Here is a 16569-nt window from a genome sequence, read left to right as displayed (position 1 = left end):
TTTGACAATTTGCCACATTGAGTTGCAGCCCTGCTTCACTGGAGTTTGATCTTGAATTTCTTTGGCCTGCTGCCACTGCACGATAAAACAGCAGGAAATGGACGGACGGTGGGATGGATATTAAGGTGTGGGAGTCATTCATTCATTCATTCATTCATTCATCTTCAACCACTTATCCCGGGGCCGGGGTTGCATGAGTGCTGGAGCCGACCCCAGCTGACTTCAGGCGTGAGGCGGGGTCCACCCTGGACAGGACGCCAGTCTATCACAGGGCACATAGAGACGAACAGAGACAGACAACCACTCACACCTACGGGTGATTTAGAGTCATCAATGAACCCAACACCTGCACGTCTTTGGACTGTGGGAGGAAATGCCAGGTTTGTTTCCGACTACCTCGAGATTCCCTCCACTTTTAAACATCTAATTGATGACGATTTGGAAAAGAAACATATGGTACTGCCAAAAGTGACACGGCTAAAAAAAAAAAAAAGCATGGAGAATGATGTTTTACAATCTTCTGTGATGAGAAGTTGGCCTTTTACAAATTCAGCGTGTTCTGTCATCCATGCTTTCACCCCGACAGTGTCTCTGCACGTTCAGACGAATACCACCGAACTGAAGCATCTATGGCCATTGGTTAGTTTATTTTGGTTTATTTTGAAAAAGTAGATACACGTCACATTTGCTATACATCATACATAGGCAAATGTTTCAACCTACACCTTATCGTGCTTTGTTTTGTTTCCTATTACAGTACATCCGCTCCTTTTACATTCAATTTCATGTGTATGTTGTTCTTAGGTCCCTCAAGATCTTATCAATCTTATTATATGTATAATTATATATGGTTATTATTATCATTATGATATATTGTCAGGAACACACTGGTACCAACAGATAAAGGACTCATTAGACACTCGGACACATGAGAAGTTGAAATTCGGCGGACCTCATTTTCGTTGCTCCACTTCGATGCTACTGAGAGAAGCCAAACACTCTCCATCTGCACACACTGCCCTTACTGCTGTGACACAGCGCTAGATTCACATTAAAATCAGGAAAGTATCCCTTTAAGACAAACTGGCACTAACAAAGGGAATCACGCAGACTTAGGCTACGTTCACATTACAAGGCTTAATGTTGAATTCAGATTTTTTCCGACGTTTACTATATCAAATATCAGTCTGTCTATGTTGTTGACGGATCCCTTCCATCAAACCCCTCACACACAACCAATAATCAGGCATGAAAATGACTCACCTTTCGATGAAATTTGTCGTTTTGAAACCAAAATAGGTGACCTATGTGAATCGTGTAGATCCGATGAGAAAAAAAAAATTGGGGGATGGAGGTATACCACAGATTATCAGTGAACTGAGAACATGTGCGCGCATCTGAAAGGAGCCTTGAATCCTATAGTAACATTCACTCTACAAGGGCGTTAGCATGGACATATTAGCGTAAATAGCCTTGCATCAGCAGTTTTTTAAGCAGTCCGCTTGTGCAGACACAAGGCCCCAGAACATGAACAGAAGACGCCTCGCCGATTTGGAAAGGGGAATAGCTAACATTATTGAATTTGGTGAGTGATGGTTTCAATAATTTGAATAATTTCTGGTATATCTCAGTTACCCAGCAGCTCTGTTGACACAGGCTCAACGTTAGCTACAGCTCATATATCACTAGAAGAACTAAAGCTTGCTGAAAGAGGCATTGTGTCATTGATGCATATCGTGAGCTAACAAGCCTCCGGTGGAAAATTAATTAATTAACGGTGATGTGGAGACAATGAGCCAGACAAAGAAGAAGAAAGAGACCCCCCTCACCACTGCCCCTTCACACCCATATTCATTTTGTCAAAACAGTTCATCAAAAAACCCATATTCATCTTTGCAACCGGCTTGCTTTTTCCATTCTGTCGCCGATTGCATTCGTAAGGTTGTGCTGTTGCGCATTTCATGAGAAGTTGTCAATCTCATTTCGATATAGCGTAATGAGACCAGGTATAAATAGTTACCCCCCCCCCCCCCCCATTCATACCTGAATAATGTTACAAACACGGGTGTTGGCAGTCCCTTCAAGACTCAAGATGTTTATTGTCATATGTTCAGTTAAGACAGACGTCACACTGCACACAATGAAATTCTTACTTTGCACGTCTCCCTGGTCACAAAGTAAAAATGAAATAAAAAAATATATTTAACTTAACAGTGTCAGAAATAGAATAGGCTACAATAAAATGTAAGTAAAAAAATAAATGTACAGACTAAAAATAAAGCAAATTAAAATGAAAATATGGAATCTTAGAACAGATCCAAGGACAGTGTTGCACAATTGATACTAGGAAGAAATGACAAGTATTGAGAGTACAGAGAGTAGCAGCAGTGTTTGTATGTTAATCAGTTCTGTGCGTGTGTTCAGGGATGTGGGGGGGGGGGGGTCTTGATGAGGGAGCTGTTCACTAGCCCGATGGCCTGTGGTTTGTCATCTCAGACATGTTGTTAATGGGCATCCTAAACTAAAGACAACATAAAAATACATCACATAAAAGCACATTACATTATTGACTTCGAGTGTTGAGCTTATTTTCTGTAACAAATGTAACATGAAAGTATGGTGGAGTGAGCTAGCTAGATAGCCTGTTAGCTTAGCAACAATTAGCCAAACAGACATCTCACTCATAGCATAAACACATTGGTGAGGAGCAGACAACCACACAGGTGAGAAACACAGCGAAGTAATGTGTAACTACAGACAAAACACCTTAATGCAGGCACAGAGCTGTTTAACCGAAAGTTCACAAAGCAGCCTATTACAGAGGCGTTCAGCTCAAATGCAAAAGACTCGTGAACTATTCATGAAAACAGTGGTAAACATGAGGTTTGTCACTCAGTGGGAATCAAAGAGAAAGAGCTTTTTAATGTTGCATCAATGATCAACACCCAGTCAAACTCATCAGAGCGACTAAAGAGAATGACTAAATAAAGCAGAATACAATGCAAGCCACCTGCGTCTCTGTCTGAACTACACAGAGAATACATCAGTTTAATGCCAGGCGCTGTTGTATCTTTTAAGTGGGATAATCAAGGTCTCTTTTCAACACAAACAGCTCAGGGGCTGCAATCACGAACCATGCTAAGATTGAGAGACGCTTCCGCCAGAGTCACTCCCAAAGCAGCTCAGCGTTAAAACTCCTATTGACGGAGTTGAAGATGAGTCAGCTGCTGGTACAGTCATTATAAAGATTAATAGGGCGTTCTCACAGTGAACATTTTTGGCTTGTCATAATATAAAAAGCACAGGTGTTAAAAAACAACAATGGCTCTGTTGCTACACAAGCGTTCCAGTGAGAGTGACAGTGAGGGAGCGTGCACAGTACCAGGACCCTGGAATCAAAGCGGACTTGATTAATTTCATTGTTTACACGTGTGCTTTTTAGTTCTGCGTCTGAAGTCGAAATGTCCTCAGTGGAAAAGGCCTTTGGAGCTTTTAAAAAGGGACCGTTTTCATCACAGAAGGGTGTTTTGACGGTTTACTAGAGAGGCAATTACCTTGAGATGGGCATACACCGTGGGCTTTTAGAAAGGTGGTTTCATTTTACCTCGCACTATGTGAGGAAATTGTCCGTGATGTAAAGCTCTTGATTTATGTGCTCACAGTGTACGTGTAAAACAGGAAATAAAAAACAACCTGTCCCTCCCTGTGGACTGCTCTGGCTATTGTCAATAAAGATGAGATTGAAAGCTCTGAGGTGTTAGACGTTGGTGTCGTGTTCTTACTTTAAATATATATATATATATGTTTATAAAGTTTATTATAAAACCAGCAGAGAATATTCTTCTTGGTCTCTCTGGGGTCAGAAATCACAGTCATCTTGGCTTTATCCAAGCTGTTATCTGCAATCAATGAGCCAGAAAGAGCACCAAGCTCCTCCTTCACAAAGAATTTATACAGCGATAAAGTTCATTGGGTTGTTGTCATTGGTTCAGAATGGTTCAGAGGCGGTCCCTGGTTCAGTTATTGGGCTGTCCATCACTCCCAGACTGGCTCTCATTCGTTCACGAGTTGAATCATCCGCCCCCCTGGTCACGCGGTTCCTCCAATGACAATGAAAAACAGCCGCTTCCTGTAAAAAGAACACTCCCTACTCTGTAACTTCCTGTTCCTTGGGCTGGTCCCCTCTTATGTGACACCTAGTTTTAACCTGGAGCTCATCTGCAACATCCTTTAATTACGCCATCTGTGTTAAATTGATAATAATGTGAAAGCATGCTTAACAAAACTTCATAGTGTGACAAAATTAGACACTTGATGTTTAAAAATCCCCAGATTTCTGTGAAATATGAAGGTTGACAGTAATCATCACCTCTAACTCTGTGTAACAGGATCCATTACTGTAACGATCTAACAGTGACGGCGGACCACAGTGTTGTCTTATAGCAACTTATTGAACTTCCTGCCTCTCGCTGGCGTGTTGCCATGACTCTTTCCGATGCTCTGTTTTCCCACTTCCTGCATGTGCTTTGGGAGAATAGTGTTAGTTTGTTGCTAAGTGCTAAAGTGCTACGGTATTAAACTGCTGATGTTATCGCACATGTTGTCCCTGTGTTTGACACCCCTACTTTAGGTGATTCGTCTCTTGCTGCAAGTGACACAACCACTAGCTTGATGCAAATGTCTGCACAATTACATCACAAATGTGCAAATGAACGTGTGATGTAATTCGTGCCCGAGCCCTTTGAAACCTTAAGGAAAACCCTAGAAAGCAAGTTAAATAATGCAGCCACAGCTCCATAATTTAACTCCCACTCGCCGTTATTAAATAACATTTTGAGTGAATATAGCTCTTTGCTCGGCAGTTCTCTCCCAAAATCTTCTTTCAGCAGCTTTCGGTTTTAAGAGGAGACCCTTCAGGACTCTCAGCGGTAGAATAATACACAGCCTTTGATTCACTTTGTGTTTGTATCCCTCTTTTTTTACCTCATACCCACAGTTTAGGACCGCACGCTCAGTCATTCACACACACACACTTAGTTGCAAAGGATTAATCTGCGGCTCCGACTTGTGATTTTCAGCCAAGGTCTTTCAATTCTCTCCCTCTCTGTAACGTAAGACGGTGGGAGCCCAAGTATGACAAACAGTATATGTCTGCGTGTTTGACAGGGTGACCCAGTGGGCGAGGAAAAGCCTCTACGACCGGGGGAACGCATCTGGTCGTCTGTGTATTATGACAAATCTCCCTCAAAATGAGAGTACGCCTGCAATATATTACAATACTGGATGGGAGCCTTGTGGCCCAGAATGATTCCAGCAGCTGCGTCCACCTGCCTCCTCTATTATCTGCTTGAGAAAATGACAGTGGATAGGTCATACTGTATAAAAATGACTTTCTCTTCTGCACCAGGCAATCAGAGGATTTATTTTGAATCTTAAAAAGGGGGAAGGTGAAAGCCAGGAACAAAACAACCAGTAGTGGAAGATGAAAATTGCATTATAAAAAATGCACTTTTTACATTTTTTATTTTTTTAAATGAGGAGCGAAGCCGCGGTATAATTGGAAGCAAACGTTTTGTGAGTGGAATAAAACACAATGACCATGAACTATTGATGTACCCTCAGCAAACGTTACAGCTTGCTTTCACATCCATCCAATCGAATATACCTGAAATTGAGTTTAAACCAATCTACTCCTTTTTATTCCACCAGTGCAGCGTCTAGCGCACCGCTGTGCGAAAAAGAGAGCTGAGTCGGAAGGCAAAGTTCACGAACTACCGGTCAATCTTGGTTCCTACCCTCACCTGTGGTCATGAAAGCTGGGTCAGGACCGAAAGACTGGTACAAGCGGACGAAATTTCCTCAGGAGGGGGGCTGGAGTCTCCCTTAGAGAGAGGGGGAGAAGTTCAGCATCCGTGAGGAACTCGGAGTAGAGCCGCTGCTCCTTTGCCTTGAAAGGAGCCAGTTGAGGTGGTTCAGGATCATCTGGTAAGGATGAACCCTGGGCGCCTCCCTAGGGAGGTGTTCCAGGCACGTCCAGCTGGGAGGAGGCCTCGGGGGAAGACCCTGGACCAGGTGGAGAGATTAGATCTCCACACTGGCCTGGGAACGCCTCGGGATCCCCCAGTTAGAGCTGGTTAATGTGGCCCGGTAAAGGGAAGTTTAGGGTCCCCTGCTAAAGCTGCTGCCCCCGAGACCCGACCCCGGATAAGAGGCTGAAGATGAGATGAGATGAAAGTGCAGTGTCTGTTGAAAAGGTGCCTGTTTGGAACAGGTCACTTGTTTGGTACCAAAACTACTGTAACGTGCCAGCTCTTAGTCTCATTTATGCTCTACATTAGACACTCATTCAGATACGGCCGGAGCCTTCTGTGCGTACATTTCATCCGTATTTCTGAGCGTATCCTGAAAGCGATCCTGGATCGTACGGATACGAACCAAACGTTGCAGTACCACCAGAAATCGTGGGAGCAGTGTCTGGCACTGTACACAAAGAGTGAGTCATCAAAAGCATCGAGGGACATCCGGAAATACTGAAACTGTCGTTGGTCGTCAGTTTCTTTCATCTGTTAAACCAATGTGTGGAATTCTCCGTCCACACTCTGGGACGACTTTAGTGTCTCACAGACCACCGCCGTCTACAACGCTGCCCGCCATTTTGCCTCCTTTCAACAGACGCAGGAACTTTATCTCTGTCGTTGCCATCGTTGTTTTTGTCATAAACATTTTTTTCCCCAAACTTTATTGGAGTAACTTTTGAACCTGAGCGACGCCCTCTAGAGGATGTTTTGCTCAACGTCCATTCAAACGTAAAGGATGCTTGAAAGCATGAGGGCAGAGACGATTAGTACGTTGATAACGTATGTCTCTATATACGCACAGAATGGGAGCAGAAATGAGCCTTTAGGCATCAAAACCACTTGGTTAGGGTTAGAAGGAAAGGTTGTAATTTGGTTTAGTACGGCCATGTGAAAGTCCTGTGTTTTGGGACCCATTCACCAACCCTCCTTATGCGGTGATTCTCTGTCTTATACTATGTCTCCTGCTTTAAATACATGAAATACACACGACTTACAGTGCATTGCTCTTTATAGTTATGTACGAAAAATGCCAGACTGGTGTAACAGTTTATAAGGGGTCACCTCTCCATACACTAGACAGTGTTTACATGATGACCTGTGGATGAATCTGCCGTAGATCTCAAGAGCTCACACTTCCTGCACTTCCTTGCGTCCTCAGCGATGCATCCGCCGAGTTTGAAGTCGTTTGAATTAACAGTTGTTGATTAAATCAAGGGACAGACGTGGTTATTTGTATTAAAGCTCGTCCCTTATGAGCTAAAAACACTTAATTATTTGCTCTGCAGCAGTTTTCAGGAACAGATTATTCTGCCTCAGGCTGTAATTCTCTGACAACTTCCAGGGGTGGGGGGTGGAACAACAACAACACCGTGTTACACATTGTACCAGTCTCGCCTCAAGACATTATTAGCATAAAATCACCTGCTTCACACAGTGTTTCTGACGTAAATGACTTAGAGCTGAATGTTGTAAGACACGGCGGTTGATTCTTGTAAAAATAAAGTGGAAGCTGCTCATGTGTTGATAATGGCCTCTGTTGTTGTACATCAGTATAAATACCTGCGTGATGTCTTCAGGGACGGGCTTTAATGGGGTGATACGGGGCGATCGCATGGCTCATGAGCAACAAGTTCTCCGGGTCAACATCAAAAACCGTTCGGATCGATCCGTGCAGGCTAACGGCAGGATGACGTCATGGCGTGTGCCTTCAAAAACTGTGACAAACACTTGAGAAATGAGTCAGTTTCTCGATCTTCCAGTGTTGTTTGATTTACTTTAGATGCAAACGCAATAGAAAAGAGCAGAGTTTTAGGTTAAGATTAGTACTTTAATGTTAAACGAACATCTTGGTTTGGGATAAAATGACTACTTCATTGTGATTTACGTATTGTGAGACGATAGACTCCTGGGTACAGGCATTTTGGAGGGCCCTGACTCTGACTCTTTTGTAGCCATTTTGTTTCTCTTTGTGGTCATTTTACGTCCATTTTTAGTTGTTCTGTATGTCTTTGTAATTATTTTGCATCTTTTTATGGTGGTTTTGCATCTATTTTTAGACATGTTTGTTGTTTTGTTTCTCTCTGTGGTCACTTTACATCTATTTTTGATAATTTGGTGTGCCTTTATTGTCACTTTTTGGTCTCTTCGTGGTCGTTTTGCATCCCTACTGTCTTTTTGTTTCTCTTTGTGGTCATTTTACATCCATTTTCAGTTCTTTTGTACGTCTCTGTGATTGTTTTGCATCTGTGTGGTTGTTTTGCATTTATTTTTAGTCATTTTGAATCGTTTTGTGGTGGTTTTGCATCTATTTTTAGACGTTATGTGTCTATTTCATTGTTTTGTGTCTCTCTGTGGTCACTTTACATCTATTTTTGATAATTGGGTGTGCCTTTGTTGTCACTTTTTGGTCTCTTCGTGATCATTTTGCATCCCTATAGTCTTTTTGTTTCTCTCTATGGTCATTTTACATCCATTTTTAGTTATTTTGTACGTCTGTGATTGTTTTACATCTATTTTAAAGAATTTTGTGTGCCTTTGTTGTCATTTTTTGTCTCTATGTGGTCGTTTTATGTCCATTTTCAGTCATTTAGCATCTCTTCCTGGTCGTTTTGCATCCCTATAGTCTTTTTGTTTCACTTTATGGTCATTTTGCATCCATTTTTAGTTCTTTTGTAAGTCTATGTGGTTGTTTTGCATCTCTGTGGTTGTTTTGCATCTATTTTTAATCATTTTGAATCGTTTTGTGGTGATTTTGCATCTGTTTTTAGACGTTATGTGTCCATGTTGTTGTTTTGTTTCTCTCTGTGGTCACTTTACATCCATTTTTAATAATTTTGTGTGCCTTTGTTGTCACTTTTTGGTCTCTTCGTGGTCGTTTTGCATCCCTGAAGTCTTTTTGTTTCTCTTTGTGGTCATTTTACATCCATTTTTAGTTCTTTTGTACATCTCTGTGATTGTTTTGCATCTATTTTTAGTCGTTTTGTGGTGGCTTTGCATCTTGTTTTAGACATTGTACATTTCTATGTCATCATTTTATTTCTCTCTCTGGTCATTTTACATCTATTTTTAATCATTTTTTGTCATTGTCATAATTTTTTGTCTATATGTTGTTGTTGTGACTATTTTCAGTCATTTAGCATCTTTCTGTGGTCTCTTCTTCTAGTCATAATTTGTCTCTTTGTGGTCATTTTGGTTGTTTTGTTTATACTTGTGGTCATTTAGCATGTCTCTGTGATGTTTTTGTGTTAATTTTAAGCGACATTTTATGAGTCAGACCCTCTGACTCGGGCCCGTTCTGTAATCCCTCATGGTTAGGGAACTTTCAACAGGTTGTTTACAATAATAACTGCTTGGTGAAAATTCACCACCTTTTATGTGGGTGTCCAATGAGTCCTGATGGTTAATGTAGTCAACCGAAGAAATAAACTCCTCAGCGCGTGCTTTATTGAGCGAAAGAGCTAAAAACATCCTGAGGAAGTCCTCCGTCCAAGTGAGGACTTAAACTACCATTCATGCATATAACACACACACACACACACACACACACACACACAGGCTTTTCTCAGTTGTCATCGGCGACAGCATCCAACAAAGACTGGCCAGCCCTGACATTCATTGCAGCAAAATGATTCTGTTCCTGTTGGCATAGAGCGTGTTTGCTCTCGACAGCTCCGGGTCTGGAGGGTCCCTGCTGGCTGTATCCACCCCGCAGCAGCTCAGGCCTCCCTCCTGCTGAACATCCAGTTCCAAGAAACACTGTATAAATGAATGCTGCCAATAATATCCACAACATCTGCTGGAGTCATATTTTGGGATGCTATTTATGCTTTTGGAAATGCAATTAAGTTTACAAGTAATAACAGAAAAGATCAAAGAAGTTTGTGAGCGAGAACTGAACAATGTAGGATAAATAAAGATATACAGTGTATGAAAGCAGCGCCAATATCTCACTGTAATCCTTGTTTTTGACTCTGTAGTTTGACTTTTTCTTTTACATATTTAAAAATATTTATTGTCATCTGTAAATGGCTGGAAAGCATGTGCAGCTGTCTGTAATGTTAATGTTAGACGGGTTCTCTATACAAGCCCTCTAGGTTTGTCTATTTCATCCCATCTGTGCATTTTCTAATGTTATTGTACATGTCTTCTTTTCTATTTTATTTTGATATGCACAGAAGTGCTGCCGGCAAGAGCAACAGATTTTGCAGCAGGGTGATAGTCACACAAGAACTGCAGGCGTGTTTCACACTCAGATAGACAGAGATAAGGTTGAAAATCAACACTTTTTCCCTTTAAGGTTGAAGAACGATCGTGGTTAAAATAAACCAATATTTACTGCCGTGTTTTACTTTGTGGCTCTTAAACAGACAAATACACTGTTGATGCAGTATGACGTAGTATAAAGAGCGATAATGTAGCAGGATGTTTGAGGAGGTTTAAATCACTATTTAATGAAAATAGACACCAAAAATGACGACAAAAACACGCAAAATGATTAAAAGTAAATGTAAAATGACCACAGAGAGAAACAAAACAACAACAAAGAAACGTAAAAGGATTAAAATAGAAACAAAAAGATGCAACATGTCCAGAAATAGATGCAAAACAATCACAAAGATGTACAAATCAACTAAAAATAGACGTGAAATTACTAAAAAGAGACCAAAATGACTACAGAACGACTAAGGGTACGTCCACACATAAAAACCAAAACGACTCAAAACGCTGCAGTGCACATGCCAGGCCTGGATGTGGCGCTGTAACTGCCACAGAAATACACCAACAACAGAGAAGAAGAGACGGGGAGACACTGTGGAGAATCCAAACACCGGAGAGCTCCTCTCCGAATCCTCCTCCATCCTGGAGACAAACGTGTCCCTGGTTCTGGTCTTAGTGGAGACTTTGGTGCTGTTCTGGACTCTGATGCACCCATCACTCTGCAGTTAGTGTCCTCACTGAGCAGAGGGTGCTGCTGGGAGCCCCTTCACTCTGCAGTTAGTGTCCTCACTGAGCAGAGGGTGCTGCTGGGAGCCCCTTCACTCTGCAGTTAGTGTCCTCACTGAGCAGAGGGGGCTGCTGAGAGCCCCTTCACTCTGCAGTTAGTGTCCTCACTGAGCAGAGGGTGCTGCTGGGAGCCCCTTCCCCGTCCCAAAGCACTCCCAGACGCAACTTTCTCACTCCATTTAGAGACTTTTCACAGCTTTTTAGAACTGGATTTAGAAACAGAGCCTAGAGCAGTTTGGCTCCTTATTCAGAGCATCAGGGAAAAGGGAGACATCTGTGCTGGGCCTCATTCAGTCCCATGCAAGTGGCTCAGAGTCCAGTTCAGTAAACAGTCTCTTGGTCCGTCTCTGTCCTCTCACGCAGCAGCACTGTTGTTGTTATGTGACGCCGAGGGGGCAGAGGTCAGAGGTGGGGCCATGACGCAATCCTTTAACAAAGTATAAGGTTTTACATTCCAGACGACAAGGCCATGGGGGGCGTTTTTCAAATCTTCCCACTGTGGGACCCAGTTTACAAAGATCCCGGGTCCAGACTAAAGTTGTGTGGTTACAGGAAATGGCGTCTCCGTGTGAACGGACCCTAAAATAGAAGCAAAACCCCCACAAAAAAAATGCAAAATGACTAAAAATGAATGTAAAACAATCACAAAGACAAACAAAAATACTAAAAATGGATGTAAAATGACCACAAAGAGACACAAAATGACCACAAAACGACTAAAGACCCGACTCTTTGAATTTGGGTGTCTTGTTCCCGCGTAGACAGGGTGGGGGGCCTCTGCCATGTCTGCGCCCAGGGGCCCATCGTCTCATCCATACGTCCTTGCAGGTGATGGGTTGAAAACATCGACCATTTGTTAGCTTAAGGAAGATGTAAACGCAGCAACGGTGAGGAGGATTTCCTGTTGTACTCTGTTTTGCGTGCTGTGAACATGTTTGTAAGAGTTTGATCCCTCAGTCTCACCAGCTCTTCTCAGCCTGAGAACTCGTCAGAACTTCCAGAATGTCAAAAGCACGCAAAGACCTCCGTCATTTGTAAATGCGTTGTGAGGAAACATCTGTTCACTCAAACTAGAGCAACCGACTGAAGCTCCGCAAGCTGTAACTCGACTTCCAAAGATGACAGTTTTATGGGCCAAGGAACATATGAAACCTATCTGATGGTGCTTATAGGCATTACTTTGTTTACTAACAAGACGCCACCATTGTACGGTATTAAATAAGGCTAATTTGCAATAAGCAGGGGATGCAGGAAAGATGGGGTGAGGGTTGCGTTCGGTGAGATGATACGGGTCAAGACGAGAGGGGTGAAGAATGGGGGAAGGGTTGTTAAAGCTGAGACGAACCAGAGAGAGAGGCTAAGACACGTACATGTATGTAGGTCTGCACAGGTGATTTCATTAATGAGACAGGTGGGTTAATTTGCAAGGCATGGGTGATTACATTAGTGCGGGGGGGTAAAGGGTTATAATAACTCCATTTCTTGTTTATTCGCCCTAATCATGCTGCGTAGATGAGTGTGACAGGTATAGTGTGCCGTTCTTGTGTATTTAAATAGATCACAGTTCAGCCAAAAGCCCCTTTTTTCCCACTTTCAACACGTCATAAATTAACAAGCTACTTCTGTCAGCTGCTCAAGTCATGTCGCAGCGGCTGCACAGCAGTTTGTCAGCAAATATTTAGTATCAACCATCTTCCAAACAGCTGGCGGGGGGATTGAACAGTGCGACAAGATGTTTGTCAGCCTCGCAAACTTTTTCTTAATGTTGTCTTTATGTTATTTGTCTATCCGGGGTTTGCGAACAGTGTGGAGAGGCTGCCGCTTTAACCATGCGCCTCATCTGCAGTTTTTATTTAAGGGTTTTTTTTCTTTCCCCAGCCAAAATTAAGAACCTACAGCAGGTATTTATTCTGGTGTGATAGCATTTATTCAGCGTTTAGTCGACAAAAATAACTGATGTTATCTCTGGGTCTGTAAGAGCTGCTGCTTATGAGATACGGAGGTGATGCATGCGCCTGAAACTGTTACATTTCCGGGCCGAAGAACCAGAAAATTAACATTTATTGTTCGGTGTGGTGTGTGTTTTGTTTTTCCTATTATTCAGATTTGTCACTCGCGTCTCCTTTGTCATAACACGTATTCAAAGTCCCACAGTTTTTATTTATTGTGGTTGCCAAACGGCATCGGAAAAATGAACGAGAAATGAAAAACACCCTAATCACAACAGTGTGAAACTATCTGTTCCATCAAAATGAAAGCGGGGACCACTGTGGATCCATTCGATTAGCTGCTCCGCGGAAGCTCTGTGGTCATTATGTCATTACGTCCGACTGGAGTGTGACGCCAGCTTCCCAGTCACACTGAAGGAGCCGCACTCAGTATTCAGGATATTAATACAGCAGCAGCAACTTTATAGATAGAGTGGATTTGTGATTATCTGTGTTTTGTTTTGGTCTGGCTGGTCTCATTCACTTTCACATCATTACTACAAAAAGTAATGTGCAGTAACTTGTGTATATTCTTCCTGGTCATCTTGTTAAGATGATTTCGATTGGTTGATAGAAATACAAACAAGCCAGAGCGTTTCTTCCCCCCATACCAGAATGTTAAAGTTCAATCATACATCTTCAACCTCTTGTCTCTGTCGGGGTCACGGGGGGCTGGAGCCAGTCCCAGTTGACATCAGGCGTGAGGCGGGGTCCACTCCGGACAGGACGCCAGTCTATCATAGGAGAGACAGACAACCATTCACACCTACGGACAACGTAGAGTCATCAATGAACCTAACACCTGCACGTCTTTGGACTGTGGGAGGAAGCCGGAGAACCCCACGCAGACACGGGGAGAACATGCAAACTCCACACAGAAGGGCCCCAGCCGGGATTCGAACCATGTGTTTTTCCTCTGTTTCTGTGTCAACGTCTGACATTGACTATCTGGCTGTTCAGTCTGATGTAACACACTGATGCAACAACCTCCAATACGATTTCCCGGTCCAAACGCTGCGTCAAAACAGACAGCATCGGCCAAACATGTGAACAATTACGATCACCTCTGTGGTTGCTTAGACGTCTTTTTCATCGATAAGAAAGAGGTCAAATGACAATTACGTTGTTTTTAAAAACTCAGATTTGTTTTAACAACGGGGAACACGGCACTGCGGCTTTGGAGATACACGAGGATCGGACCAGCTTGGGACCCGAAAATCATATTTTGAAATAATGTTCGGTCACGTCTTAACAGCCAGATAGTGACTTGTACCTGAGCAGAGTTCATCACTAGAGAGGTGTTTTTCTCCCCTGAAGGAGCAGGTGTCTGTACACCTACAAGTTGTCACCGAAGAGTCTCAAGCTAGCGAGGCACAAGCGGGCACGTGCAGCGGGGGGTCCCACCACAGTGACTTCCTGTCTGATCCAATCAGGAAGTGCCAAAACCTGCAGTTCTCCGACCGTCCACTAGGGGCCGGTTTCATAATAGAGCAGTTTCTCATTGACCCCCATGTTAAACAGGCTGTTTTCACATCATAATTAAACCTGTTTAAGGACAAAAGAACATTCTAGTCTGAACGTTTAGGTCATATCTCCATGACAACACTGAGGGGGAGGGGCTAGTTTTTATTTTATTGGAGGTTAAAGTTTATGAATAATTAGGGGCGTGGCATCTTGAGTGACAGCTAGCCTCTGGCCCTCATGTCTCCTCGGAGGTAAACGTCTTCCAGATGGACGTATCTTCCTCCCCCCAACGTCACATACATGACCTTTTTTGTTAAGAGGAAATGAGGTGGAGTCAAAGTCCGACAAGATGGCGACTGCCGTAGGCAAGGGTGGTTGGATCAAGTTGAGAGAACGGACCCCGATGGGTGTGCTACGTCTATTTTTCATACAGTCTATGGTTTAAACCTCGAAACTGCTCGCATACCTCTGGAAGAAGTAGGCAGCGAAGAGTCTAAAGCTAGCGGGGCACAAGCGGGGCACGAGCAGCAGGGGGCGGGGCAAGGCCAGATTTCTCAATGGGGGAGAAACAGTGTATGTGCCTTCAGCTCATTCTCTGTGTCTTTTTTACTTTCTATCAGATAAATCCATGCTAAACAAAATGCTAATGATAGCAGTAGTAATCATAGTAGTTTTTAAATACTTCCACACGTGTCTGTAATGGGACTTTACGTGCAGGCAGACTTTTCCCCAGTGCTGACACAGCAGAAACCTCCGGATGAGCACCAAGGACATTGGTGCAGTGCCGCAGCAATTAAGACTATTACCATTGTTGCAGCTCAGCCACCTCCATGTTTCCCCGTCGAGAGGCAATCCCAGCGCTGACTGAATTTTGTCCACGACTTCAAGCACAGCACCTTTTAATGACTGTGCGACAACAACTCTTATAACAAGAGGAAGTCATGGAGGAAAGACATAAGGTGAATGAACAGAGAGAAGCGGGTATGCAGCAGCACGTTGAGGTAGATTATTAAATGTGTGAAATGGTGTTATGAGAGCTCCACACCCGGCCCCTTCAGTTCCCCTGCCAAATATGATTCTTCTACCAAGTACAGCAGCATATTGTTCTGTGCACAGTACCGACTTCACCGACCATGCAGGTGCAGAAGGTGGAAATCATGTGAGCTTGAGTGTAAATTGAATAAAAAGTGCACACAGCCCGCCGTGGAAGCAATCATTTATTTCATCCCACAAAATAAGCTTGTCATAACTGCAGTCCTCATTTCAAACCTGGATACAGGCGTTTGTTACAGTACGTGTGAAGCCGCTGCTGCTTCACTTGTTCTTTTTAGGTCATGCTTCTTAATGGAGTGCAGCCGTGGTGCGTTTAATTGTATTATATTATAGATTTTTAAATGTGTTTTAATTGCTGTCTGCCTCGGACGCAGTTGTTCTCAGATCAGGACCTCCCTCTGGGGGTTGGAGGGGGGTGGGGGGGGGGGTAGATGAGGAGACGTGATGTGATTAAAATGATTGGGATGAACAAACGTGTCATACCGCTGCAGGAAAACTGCTGTTGTTTCCTTTGAATCTTTCTTTTTGAAATGATTGGATAGTCCCTCTCGACATAAGGTGTTTTGAACAATATACCAATCGGAGAAAAAAAGAAATTCACTCTGTGATTTATCATATGCAGCTTGTGACGAATCAATCTCTGAACCCATCTGCAACAGTATCTGTCGGATGACAATTTAGCCTCTCAGGGCAGCAGCTCATATTGGGGCTCTCTGGTGTAGCCATGGATGGATTGCTCAACAGGCCTGGCAGGCATATGGGGTCAGGGGCCCTCAGTCGCAAAATGCTGCGGGAAAAAACACACAAAACAATCACAAATACATGCTAAATGACCAGCAACACACACAAAACAACTACAAATGACCCAAAATGACTTCAGAGATACTTAATGAGCACAAAGAGATGCTAAATGACATACACCCAATGACTTTAAACCACCAGAAGTGACTAAAATAGATGCAAAACAATCCCAGCGACGCAAA

The sequence above is a fragment of the Echiichthys vipera genome, assembly GCF_963691815.1.
Source record: "Echiichthys vipera genome assembly, chromosome: 10".
Lineage (NCBI taxonomy): Eukaryota > Metazoa > Chordata > Actinopteri > Perciformes > Trachinidae > Echiichthys > Echiichthys vipera.
Note: the sequence above shows the minus strand (reverse complement) of the source record.